The sequence below is a fragment of the Pinus tabuliformis genome, chromosome 1_2 (assembly GCF_031772625.1).
Source record: "Pinus tabuliformis cultivar Carrire ecotype Pingquan chromosome 1_2, CPIR1, whole genome shotgun sequence".
Classification (NCBI taxonomy): Eukaryota; Viridiplantae; Streptophyta; class Pinopsida; order Pinales; family Pinaceae; genus Pinus; species Pinus tabuliformis.
This window is the reverse complement of record NC_142298.1, coordinates 987,848,686-987,862,370: the sequence shown is the minus strand read 5'-3', so window position 1 is coordinate 987,862,370 and position 13,685 is coordinate 987,848,686.

The following is a 13,685-nucleotide window of genomic DNA, read 5'->3' as shown; positions in this document are numbered from 1 at the left end:
AGATACACGCAAAGAAAAGAGAAAAAGTGATGGAACATTCATAAATGAGATTAAAGATACACCTGAAGCAAAGAAAATAAGTGTTGGAGTCACAGACCTCCATCTCCACACCGTCCTTGACACTAATGCTAGTCGGTCACACTTTAATTTTCCAAACAAAATACATTTCCCATGGAATTTTCATTGCAATGTTGCATGCTTTTATTCCTCGTAAATTCTTCCATGGCATTCTATTGAGAATCACTTCCAAGTTTTAGTGGAGATTAAAGAATAATTGAGAGACTATCCATGATAGGTAATTTAATGAGATAGAAATGATTTTGGATTCTCCTATGGGATGTCATAAGGGAATGGAAGCCCTCCTCATGGATGGACAAAATCTTTGTTCTCCAGGAGCCGTTGAGGAACCCATATTAACCCTTTTCCACCCAGGTGTTGTGCACTACATTTTAGAACGAATTGCATGTGCCTTCAATCCCTCCCCCACTATTTTCCATTCCAACGTGTTTGAATTATATTCTTGGCCCTTAAATTGCCAAGAATATATTATTTCATGATTAGTTTGGCATTAATTATCCATCTTCCCGCTTTATCTCAAAATTTCTTCATGCTTCGTTTTAAAGAAGAAGAATGCGTTGTGCATCTTATATGAGTCGAGATTCTAAAATGTGAAATTTGTACATCAATTCATGTCTTCATGTGCTCATGTGCTCGATAACTATGCTAAATATTGGATTTCGTGAGGGAATGGTAGAAGGAAGTATTGAGCATACTATTGGAGCATCTACAAAATGTTGTTCGATAAAACCCAGGAGATGATTGTAGTAAATTCCTATCCATATCTATAGATACATATTCCAACATAACTCACAATCACACCATTGATAAAATGCTAGAGTAGTATGCTATATCCATGGTTATAGTTGCTACTTATACCAATTTCAAGGCAAGGAAATTCATATACACTTCCAGTGTCAAACCTCATATATATCCTTGCACAGTTGGAAGTCCTCATTCTATAACTTCCTTCAGATCTTTGGATCTCTATCAATATTGAATAACAATGATTCTTGAGACCTCTATATTTTGGGGAAGGCGTTGTTTTTGGAAACTAAACTATGTCGACTCATTTGTAAGACATAAAAAAAAAGTTGTTAATCTAGCCATTTTGGTTAAAAATGTGCTTCAAGAAGTGTTAAGAATCACGATGTTAAGAAAATTTAATTGTAAAATAATCGAAAACCAAAGCTTACATAAAATACACCACCAAGGCTTACACAAAATACACCACCAATTATTACACAAAATACACCAAAGCTCCCTCCTACTTGAAATGAAGAAAGAAATGCCACATATATCTCCTTGGAATGATGGTCCCATGGGAACTTTAAGTGAAAGTGAAGAGCTTATTGAGCTATGAGGAATATAAGTGGCTCTTAAATAATTTGGTTTATTCTTTTCCATCTCCTATGTTGATTGAGTTTCAACCTAATCAAATTAGAAATTGACCAAATAGTTCCATGCACAAAACTACACTTTGTATTTCCATATTTTCTTATTTTGATAAGGATGAGGGAACAAATATAAACAATAAAAAGAGTAACAATTTCATCACTTCCAAGAATTTTATAAAATTGAGTAGTCATAACTCAATGTGGTGATATGACAGATCAATTTATGCCATTGACTAAATCATGACAAACATCACAACCTCAATTCACATCTATATTCTAAATTTCAAATAATTGAAGAACCTACAAACCTTTTAATCATTCTCCAGGTCCCAAGGGTTCATTAATTCCTGACTTTTAGCTTACCTAGAATGATATCCTAAATGAGAAGATTCATGACTCCTATAGATATTGCATCGATCGGACTTTAAATTCAATTTAGGTAATGAAACTCTCATATATGAACAAACATGCTTCTATGGTTTAGCGTTGTTACTTTTTACAAGTTTCACTAACTAGTTCGCATGGTTTCCTCGACAATTATGCTTTTAAAGGCAATAACAATGGAATTATGAGGCAAAAAAACTACATTTTGTTCATTCAAATGTACAACTACTAAAGAAGAATTAGAAAAATGTAGAGACACTAAGGAACATACATCCCTCAAGAATCTAAGTTATACATAGCTTGATGCATGAGATTGTCTAATCACACTAAATTTGGAAAATTTTACGGTGTATGGTATATTAAAGCTAAAAAAAATATTAATTTTTGTTTTGATTTATCAAACTCTGATTATAAAATATCCATATATTATTCTTACCATAATTATTGAAGTTTATTGGTCGATGGATTTGTTTTAGGTTGGTTTCTACTTTATTTTACTATATTCCAATGTTATGGAATCCTATAACAATTTAATGGTTTCTACTTAAAGTCTTGGTTGGTCTATCACATGCTAGTAAATAAGTTTTATATGTCTTTCTTCTTAGATGTTTGGGTTTTGGGGATTTTTATCGTATGGAGGATGTTTTAATTCTTTTTTCCTCGAAATTGCAAATTAGAAATGGAGTTTCTAGAAGAGTTTCATTATTTGATTTTCTCAATCAATGGAATAGGCTTCTTTAAATCTATGTCCAATGTCATTTTTGGTGTAGTAAATTTTATAGAAAGACCATGAAGAGTTCCCAGCGTTTTTTGAAGAAGTACTACCGAACTATATGAATTATACAAATTGATAGAGCTTCATAGTGATAATAAATATGTCTGCACTGTCCATTGTGAAAGTTCTACAAGGATTTACGATTACAACAATGAAGGAGAAACTATTTGTTTCTAATGAAAATATGATTAAAAATAGCCTAAATCTCTTTAAAGCTTTTGAAATTTATCCAAGCAATTTTTAGAAAAAAAAACACGGGTGCTCTCAATTTGATTTATATGCTACTTTTAAGGAAAAAAAATATTATTTTTATTTGTTTTTATATTTCAAAAAAACTATAAAATATAAAAATAAATTTGTTTTAGTAAACCTCTATCAAACCAAAAAGGAAAAAGTCAACATTTTTTTTTCATATGGCACTCAAAATCTCCTCCATCACCACTTGAAATTGTTCCTTCATGAGTGCCCATTAATAATTTTCAATATTACCACTTGAAATTGTTCCTTCATGAGTGCCCATTAATAATTTTCAATATTGCATTGAGAAATTGTATAGCAATACAATTTTTAGCACTCTTTCCTTCTACTAATAAAGATAGGAATGAGCATGACTTGTTAACACCTATTCTCTTGAAAATTTTGTCTCGGAAAATTATGTAGTAGCCTGCATGAAAATTTAAATAGTTTTGAGGCTATAGGAACAATAAAATCTATTTGTTTTAAAGAATGTACACACATTATTACATGGACATGTTTTTCGGCACCTAGTTTCCACAAAATTATCCATCAAGATTTTGTTAATCCCCCTTATAGTCTTTCTAATGATTGCATCTATATATAAAGTACCAAATGCCTTAAATAACACCTTGTGTAAGAGAGAATTCCTATATAAGTATAAAACATCATACCCAAAATGGAAAGCCTCAACTAACAGTGAACCTAAACATTGTTGGCCTCTACATCAGTAAATGAACCATAATATGTTTATTCCATCATAAGTATCTTGTGGAATTTATTTAAAATAACTCTAGTTCACATTACATTGAAGGAAATTCATTCTTATATTATTATTATTAACTCTAGTAGATTCATTTCCTTTTACTGCATCAATGGGTTGTATCCTACCACTTCATCAACATTGATATGTGTTTGTTTCAACTCATATACATGTGATTTATATCAATAGGTTAGGGATTCTAATAATGAGTGTTTCCTTCGATTCTAAGAGTGATGTATTCCAAGAAGAATGCATGTAAGGGGTGCAACTGTAAGCAAGGATCATGTGGATTCACAAAATGGATGAAAATTTACACTCCCGTTAGAGTTGAAAATAATTGTCTTCTTATAAGTAACTATCTCATATATAGAAATTCTTAGAAGCCTCATGCAAGTAGCACATAGTGTACTATCCTTTTCAATATATATGACTTTTGCACTTATTTCTCTAGAAATCCATGGACATGTACGAGCTACTTCAGGATATGAATAACTTTTGTCTTCCTTACAAATTTCTTCAACTTTAATTAGCTACTCGTTATTATATCTCCATACTCTATGGAAAGATCAAGAATTTTTTTAGAAAGAGTTTATTCTACATAATTTTCTTATAATATTACATATGATTTAATAATTAAGGCTATACAAGGTTGCAATATTACACTGTAAAATATATGGATTTAAAAAAAAAAAAAAAAACTGAAATTACATTCAAAGAATGTCTTTTATGTGATTGGGGTTTCGAGGCTTACAATTTAAATATCATAATTTTTTAATATTTATTATAATATATTCTATAAATATAATTTTAGAAACCATAGCTACTCTTATGACTTGGTTCAATTAATTAAAACTTAAAATAGTTGTAACTTCAATAATATTTTTAAAAATACCTCATTTTTAAAATATTATATTTAATTTATCTTTAACAACATTAATGGAGTCTCAATTTAACTAATATTTCTAAAACAACTACCTACAATAACTACCACTAAAAACATATCGCTTTGTAGTAAAACATTGTGATATCACTTATATTTTTATTGTTAAAAATGTATAGAACTCAATATAAAAAAGTGTTGCATGGTATTTTAGTCCCTTCCACACAAATTTGCAAAAGGATATTAATTTGCAAAAGTATACTTGAAAAGGAATAAGAAAACGATACCTTGGTGTTGAAATTTTGGACATGGATTACAGAGACCAGGTTAGCTTTTTTATAGTTTCATGTTCTGATGATTATGGTTTATGGAACTTTCTGTTTGGACATTTGCATTTTTATGGTTTAAGATTGTTGTAGAAGAAGAAAATTGTTAGAGGATTAGCTCCCATAAAATAACCTTCTAGTATTTGTGAGTGTTGTACCTTGCCAAAGAAACACCGTGAAAGTTTTCCAGAAGGAGTTGCACACAAAGCAAAGAAACCACTAGATTTGGTTCGTGCAAACTTGTGTGGACCCATGCAAACAAGTCAATTGGTGGACGTTGTTACTTCCTCACATTCATTGATGATTTCAATAGAAAAGAATGGGTTTATTTTCTGAAGCAAAAGTCTAAACCTTTTTCAAAGTTCAAAGAACTCAAATCCCTAGTAGAGGACCACAGACCAAAGTGATAGATCAAGTTATTAAGATCATATCATAGTGGAGAACATGATTTGAAAGAATTTCATGCATACTACAAATAATGTGGAATTAGAAGGAAGTTCACAACCAGATACACACCGCAACAGAATGGTGTAGTAGAGAGAATGAACAGAATAATTATGAGCATGTTGACAGGAAGAAAATTTTCAAATGAGTATTGGGAAAAAGCAATTGCATGCGTTATTTATTTGAGGATCAGATCTCCTACAAAGAGCGTGATGAAGAGAGTTCCAATAGAAGCATGGTCAGGTATGTCTTGTAGTGTGTCTCATTTTAGGGTGTTTAGATGTGTAGCATATGCATTTGTACCTAAAGAGCTAAGAGGCAAGTTGGACGACAAAAGTGAAAAATTCATATTTACTGGTTATTGTGAGCAATCAAAATCTTATAAATTGTATAAGTATGTCACTAAGAAGACTATAATTAATAGAGATGTTGTGTTCACAGAACACGAGTCATGGAATGAGAATGTAGACAAAACAATTGATGTAAGAGTACCACTCATTGAAGAAGAAGATGTAGCAGAAAATGAGCAACAACAATTACAGGAGGAGACACCAAACAAAGTCACGTCAACAAGGACTCCAAGATTTTCTGAACAACATAGGTCTTCAAGGAGATCAACATATTGAAATACTCAAAGTAATCAATCAGGTGATAAATTAAGCAATGGTAAGAGAAAAATGAGAAGTCTGCAAGGTATTTATGATGATTTGGATCTTAATTCAAAATTTGTATTCTTTTCATTTCAACCTTCATCATTTGAGGAAGCTATCAAGGATGAGAATTAGGTGCAACCTATCCTGGGGTGTGAGCATAATATTTTTTACGATGGAAACTAGAACAAGTAAACAACAATTAAGATATATGGATATAGATACATATATATACTAATTATTAGCACACACACATTAAAAAATGTGGTTGAAGTACACCAATAGGTATATATTAACCACATTTATTATGTAATAACAATATTAATAATTTACATTTTTTTATAATAATATTATATATTAATAATTTATATTATTTATAATAATATTACTTATCATATTAATATTGATTAATATTAGTTATTAATTATTAATTATTATTAATAAACAATAATATCAATATAACCTAGAAGAGGCCACCTAGGAAGATTGATGATTGATGGCAGAATCATTCCCTAACCTATTCCAAGAGCACGAGTAAACATCGAGGACAGAGTTTCGCTGAAGGGGGGGAATATTTAACACGCCTCGTCATGTAAATAATCACCATTTACCTTTTATTATGTCAGACTTGGTAATTTTAGTTTGATAGAGGTTGGTAAAAGAACTTAAATATAAATGTGTAGCTATTATTATTTGATTTTCTTTAAAATAAAGTTATGCTTAGTCAGAGAAATCAGGGGGAAAGACTTCAAAAGAAAAAATTAAGTTTCTAGGTAGTTACACAGTTACTTCCTTCCTTGAGAGATTAAAAGGAAATATCTCAACTGAGAGAGGGCACGAGTGGTTGAAGTGAGGAAGTAATAGGAAAAAAATAGAACTTGTGACAAGATGTAGTCAGAGAAAGAAGTTGCACTATTGGAGGGTCTTCTTGAGCTGGTCATAACTAGTGGTAACCCTTAAAAATAAAATTTTGGACTGGAATAGAGGTCTTGAGGTCCCATAGCAATTATTGTATTAAAATGCTCTAGAAGTTGAAGATGATGAGGGGGAGACCTAGATGTAATTACCCGTCTCACAGGTTGGGTGGCTAAAGGAGTCTCTTCCTGGTCCCATTTATGTGGTAGAGCTAACTAAGAAAATAAGTATTATTTTATTTGAAATGAATATGGTATGGTTCTCAAATGTTTTGTTTCCAAAATAATTCTGAAATTAATTTGGTATGGTTCTTAAAAAATATGTTTCCAGAAGAATTTTAACTCTAAAATGTTGAAGACAGCTCTTTCTTTTTCTTTCCTAGTATAAATTGTCTAGTAAATATATCGGATAAATAAATTGGAAACTACTGTTGGATGAGTTGTTGTCACAGAAAGATGTATTGTTTAAATTCCATATATTATGTAAGATACATTTCTTAGGTTTGTGGGTGATGTGAATCTCTTGATGATAAGGAAAATGTTAGAGAATTATTTTTGTATTTTGAATGAAGTATAATTGATGAAACTAATGGTTGGTTCCAACAGGCTATTAAAAGAACAAAAGAAGGAAGGAACCATGATATAAAGTAAATAAAAACCTATTTACATGTAACTCTGTGAGTGATAGGGTAAATTGACACTTGGAAAAGAAAATGGTGTGTTTGGTTATAAAGAAGACAGAGGGAAATATTTGAATTAACTCTAATAAATTTGGTTGTAGATAGCTATGATGGCTATTGTAGTATAATGGAAATATGTTAGTTTTCCATTCTAAGCCAGAGGCCCACCAGGAAAAAAATTCTTTTTCATGTATGAAGACATTAGTACTGAAACAAAGGAACAAATTCCATGGACCGGATCTCGTTCTCTCAAAGGTATTGTTCACAATTTTTAAAGAAATACTAATAAGAAATATTAGTTGACAAGGTATGAAAAAATTGTGTGCACAAAACCAAATAATTTAACCTTCTAGTGATAAATAAAAGGTGGCAACTCGAACAGTAACAAATATATACACATACAAAGGTTCGGTGCCCCAAGAGCGTTACATAAGTAACTCTGAAAATGGCATAACGTAACCAGTGTTTAATAAACTAAGAAATTAAGTAAAAAATGCCATTGCATGTGAAAACAACCTTCGCTTCAATAACTGGTCATTACATAGGAAATGAATCAATTTTATTTGCTAAAATGATGTATTAACAATGAACAAATGCTTTAACAATGCACATTGTGGTAGACATCCTACAAAATATCTATCAATTAAGGAAACAAAGGCACACAGTCAAATAACCAAAGCACGGTGGTAGTGGCCTCTAAAAATGTTTACATAATGAAATCCAAATGGAACTTCCCCAAAAAGATTTATAGGCATTCCAACTAGATAAATCTTGAAAAGGAAAGAATGTAAAATCAACATACAGATGGATTTCCTAAGTATTTTCTTTATATATATATATACATGGCTCATCGAGGGGAAATATAGAGTGGCTCATAATCTAAAAGTTAAATTCTAGATAACTAGCTTGAAAAGACAATATTTGAACCATGGTCCAAACCCTAACAATTTGATTTTCCTAAGTAGAAAGGGGTTTGAAAACCCAAAAACCTAGAACACATAAAACCTTATGATTGTGACTTACCATGACTTGAAAAAACTGACAGTCGTAAATGAAAATTTGAAGTCGGAGCAAAACTTTACACCTATAGGTCAAACCATGTGGGTCAAGGGGATTAATTTTGTTTTACATTTAGGTGAACTTATAATCAAATGCATGCTCATAATTAAGTGGGAATGATATAGTAAACATAAACCCTCAGAAGAAGTCAAACTCTAGCAAGAATGCAGGAACTGGTACCTACAGAAATGCCTTGGAGAAGTGGTGAAATGTAGGAGAAATTATTTGCATCAAGGCAAGGGTTAAAAATAAAAAAAGAGGGTTAATGAGACTGTGAAATGTCATTAAGGAAAAAGCAAGGAAAACACAGTTACTTGTAACAATGAGACTTTATCACATGCTTGAGTAGTAATATCAAGGGATGCACTACTCCATTCTACCTTGGCACTGCGACAACCCGAATTCATCTCCTGTAAAGGTTCTGGAACAAGTGTATGAAAAAAATGTGTAGGAAACCACAATTTTTACTTACCAAGGTTAAAATCAACATGAATTAATCCAAAACCCTAAGCTTAGAGGATTGCAAAGCTGCTCCAACAGAAAAATAGGATGATGGTGTCAATGGGAGGCTATGGTGGGAACAATTACCATCAATTGTCCAATTGAAAACTCCACCATTCAATTGAAACCATTAATATTATACAGTGGGGATGAGGACAACTATATCCCACTGCATTCGATTGTCATAAAGACAAGTGATGTGAAAAACAGTCTCTAGAAGGTTCTCCAAAGCTCAAGGTTATAGGTCTACCCTTTCAATTTATATCATAACCACGGAAACCTTAACAAACATTTAAAAAATAGAACATACATAAAGTTGCATACCAGTGCTTAGAAAAACAATTTTACAACTATCTGTTTACTCATTATGTTTGAGAGTACATTAAATAATAACAAGTTTTATTTTTCTACTGTGAATCCCATGTGCTTGTATGTCTCCTTGAGATTTAACAAGAAATAAATAATTGTTTTCTTCTATTTTTTCATAGTATAAATTAATGTAACTGTTTGTAAATTCTATTATTACCATTTTGATGGTGGATGGGTGTTACATTCACTTTCTCATAGTTTGGTAACTCAACTCAGCATATCAAAGCGATTTATTCAAATAAAAAAGAAAACTATAAAAAATATAGTTATATGGTTTAAATGTTTGATGATTTTATAAAATTTTAGATAAAATTAATAGTCAAATTATATGGGATGAATGCCAATAACAATGCTAAAAAGTCAGGGTAGAATGTTTAAGGAAAAAGTAGAATGTTTAAGAGAAATACTTCTATTATTCCCATCACATTAATAAATAAATTGCTTGTTTTATATTAGTTTAAATTTTATATTATATATATGCAAAAAAAATAAAAATTATTAGAAATTCTTACAAGTCACTGAAGGTCATTTATAGATGATATTAAAGATACTCGTGAAGAAAAGAAAAAGAGTGACGGATCATTCATGGATGAGATTAAAGATACACTTGAATAAAAGAAAAAAAGTGATGGAGTCACAGATCTCCATCTCGACACCAGCCTTGTCACCGACGCTAGTTGGTCACACTTTGCTTTTCCAAGTGAAATACAATTCCCACTGAATTTTCACTACAACGTTGTATTCTTTTATTCCTAGTAAATTATTCCATGACATCCTATTGAGAAACGCTTCCAAATTTTAGTGGATATCAAAGAATAATTGAGAGAGTATCCAGGGCAGGGAATTTAATGAGACATAAATGATTTTTCATTCTTCTATGTGATGCCAATAAGGGAATGGAAGCCCTCCTCATGGATGGTCCAAAGCTTCATTCTCTAGGGGCCATTGAGGGAAACCATATTAACCCTTTTCCGCCTAGGTGTTGTGCGCTGCATTTTAGAGAGAATTGGTTGTGCCCTCAATTCCACACCCACTCTTTTCCACTCCAACTTGTCTAAATTATAAGCATGGCCCTTAAATTGCCCAGCGTATATTATTTCATGATCAATTTGGCATTGATTATCTATCTTCCTGCTTTGTCTCAAAATTTCTTTGCGCTTATTTTGAAATTTGAAAACTTGAAGTAGAGCAAGGCCATGCATGATGCATGGTGTGTACCATCATTTATAGCTAGGACATAACCAAAATGGACACCAAGAGGAGGTTGGTGAAATAAAGGAGACAAACATTGCTGGAGAAGAAAGAGTGGGCCCATCATAGTAGCCATTTAATGACAGTTGGTGAGAGAGGACACAAAAAATTAACGGTGAAGCATCAAAAAATTAGACCACTCCCTTTTGAAACTTAATACTCTCGTGCCATCTCAGCACCCATATTACGCTCATTTGCATCTGGAAACCTACCTAAACCCATGAGTGGGCACCCCTATTTTAATTTGGTGCTCATTGCCAACCTAGGAGGTGTAGGAGATGTGGAGGTTATTTCCGTTAAATTTTCCAACAATGGTTGGCAAACAATGTCGTGTAACTAGGGATAGAATTGGTAGAGAAAATCTTATTTGAAAGGGGAGAATCTCTCCTTCCAGTTCAGCACCAGTGATGGAGCAATGATCACTTCCTATAGTGTCATTGACACAAATTGGAAATTAAACCATACCTTTGAAGGACTACATATATAAGTTATATTTACTAACATGCCCATATGTAAAGCAGAAGCGACAAAGATGAGGCGACTCCTATCAGATTTTCTTACAGTTGAACTTGGGATACACAATTTGTCGCATGATTCTTAATGTTGCTACTGTATATTTTCTTAGTACGTACGCATATGACTGATAGTCCCTCCTATGTGCAAGTTTGTGTCTCGTACCCTAACATTGCAACTATGGGCCTCTTATTTACAATTTTGGGATCTTGTAAAACTGCAACTACATTAAAGGCCTTTTTCACGCTCTTACCCTATAAATTTGACTTAAACATTTATTTTCCCATTTGTGTAGTAATTTGGAGTCATGATATGTTGTATAATTTGCATATTTCTTCAATTATTCAATTGAAGATTATGTAAATGTTACTATTGGTGGAAGTTGTCACGAATTTTCTTTGACTTTGACAAATGCATTTTCAATGTAGATTGATTTAGTTGATTGGGTTAGATAGTTGCATTATATAGAATTATATCGAGATCATTGAAATTATTGTCTCTTAGCTTGCAACTTTGCTTCTTTCTAGTTTGTTTAAAGAGAAAAGGAAAAACGATGTCGCAATTTATACTACACTTTCATTAATACTAATCTCATTTTTTCCCAAGACTAATCTTTTTGTTAATCACAATCCAATAGGGAAATCAAAGGTTGCGATTTCTTTTCATCGATGAGCCTCGCACACGACACTAGTGACTAATGACTACATTACATACTATTAACTACATTCCATTAGCTTCCACATTTTCATACCCATTACTATGAGGTTTTGGGCAAGTTACTCCTCTTCTTTGAATTTTTCAAACTGTCCATAAAATTTTCTAGTACTTTTTGTTAGAGGAGCCAATGAAGGTGAATTTCGTGATATCAATAGAAAATGTAGAACTAAGTGAACTAAAACTAAATATCTGTAAAATTATTAGAAGATGTTTGTGGTACAGGTATTTGGAATGAAAAGACCTGGTTGAATCTCTTTATCATTTCCATATAAAATATCCACAATTGTGTTTTACCATCTCAATTAAAAATCATTTTCCACCCACATCGATGGCTTGGCATATTTCTCTCTTAAAACCATGCTTTTCCTTTTTTTCCAACATCAAAAGGTCATGCATGTTTCATTTGGACTCAAGTGAAATTTCTTGTTTCAAAATATTCATTACAAGTGTATATGTTGAAGCTTTGTCACGTTTTTCAAGTAGGTCAATCAAATGCACATCAATGGGGTTGCCATTTTTGATATTTTGATATTTTATTTTTTATTTTCCTTCTGATGCTTTTCAAGTTCAGAAACTAAGCATTCTAAAAGGAATTCTTTGGGTAGAGATTTTGTGTTAACTTCTTTTTTTCTAAAATTTATTGTTTAGGGTTGAAATGTGGAATTTGTATAAAGGGAGTGTGTAAATGATTTGTTGAAAATAAGACACAATTAATTTTATATATTGGAGTTAATTTTCGAATTTTGTTAAAATTTTCTAGATATGTTTTCAATTAATGTAATTTTTATAATTATAAAAAAAAAACAATTTTTCAAATATTCAATTTATTTTTATAACTAAAAATACATTTTAAATAACTAAAAATTATAACCTCACTCATAAGTATTGTATAACTAATTTCCTTTAAAAAGGGATATATATAAAATAGTTAAGATAACTTCACTAAATACATTCTACAAGAACAAAACTAAATTCAATAATATTTATTAAAAAAACCATATATAAACTGCTAAGAGGGAAATGTGCCTCGAGTCTATTGTTGTTGAAAGGAGGAATATAAGATAATTATATGGAGTTAAATAAGGCGATTTTATTGAGTTATTATATGTTTGAGGGACAAACATATTTTTCAATATGGTATAAGGTTTTCAAGTAATTTTAATTTGGAGCTATGTAATACTAGCACAAACACATTAATTAATGTGGTTGATATAGACCGATAAAATAATTTTCGAAGCTTTCTCTTCCAATTCATTGATCGTATCGTGCAACTACTTCTCATACTTTAAGGCATCACCAAGGAGTGAGGCTTTCTACATGTGCAACAATTTTCCACTTAAATTTTCACAACATATTGATATATAAATTAAATGGTAGATAAAGTTAAATCAACATCAAAAGACTTACCTTATCATCCATCTCACATTACTAAAACTAAAAAAATCATAAAAAATATTTAACTTATAATTTTATTTTACATTATTATCATTATTATTATTTATTGTTGGGTTTCCCATTTGAACCTTGAATCTCATAGTGTACATAGTACTTCATAAAACAACTATCACCAATTAGGCCATCGTCTTATGTTAAATTATCATCATCATCATCATTTTTAATTATAAAAGAATTCATATATATATATATATATATATATATATATATATATATATATATATATATATATATATATATATATATATATAACCTTAGAGATTCACCTTAACTTTGGCATGGAGACCTGTAATATATAAATAATATTTGTTATAAT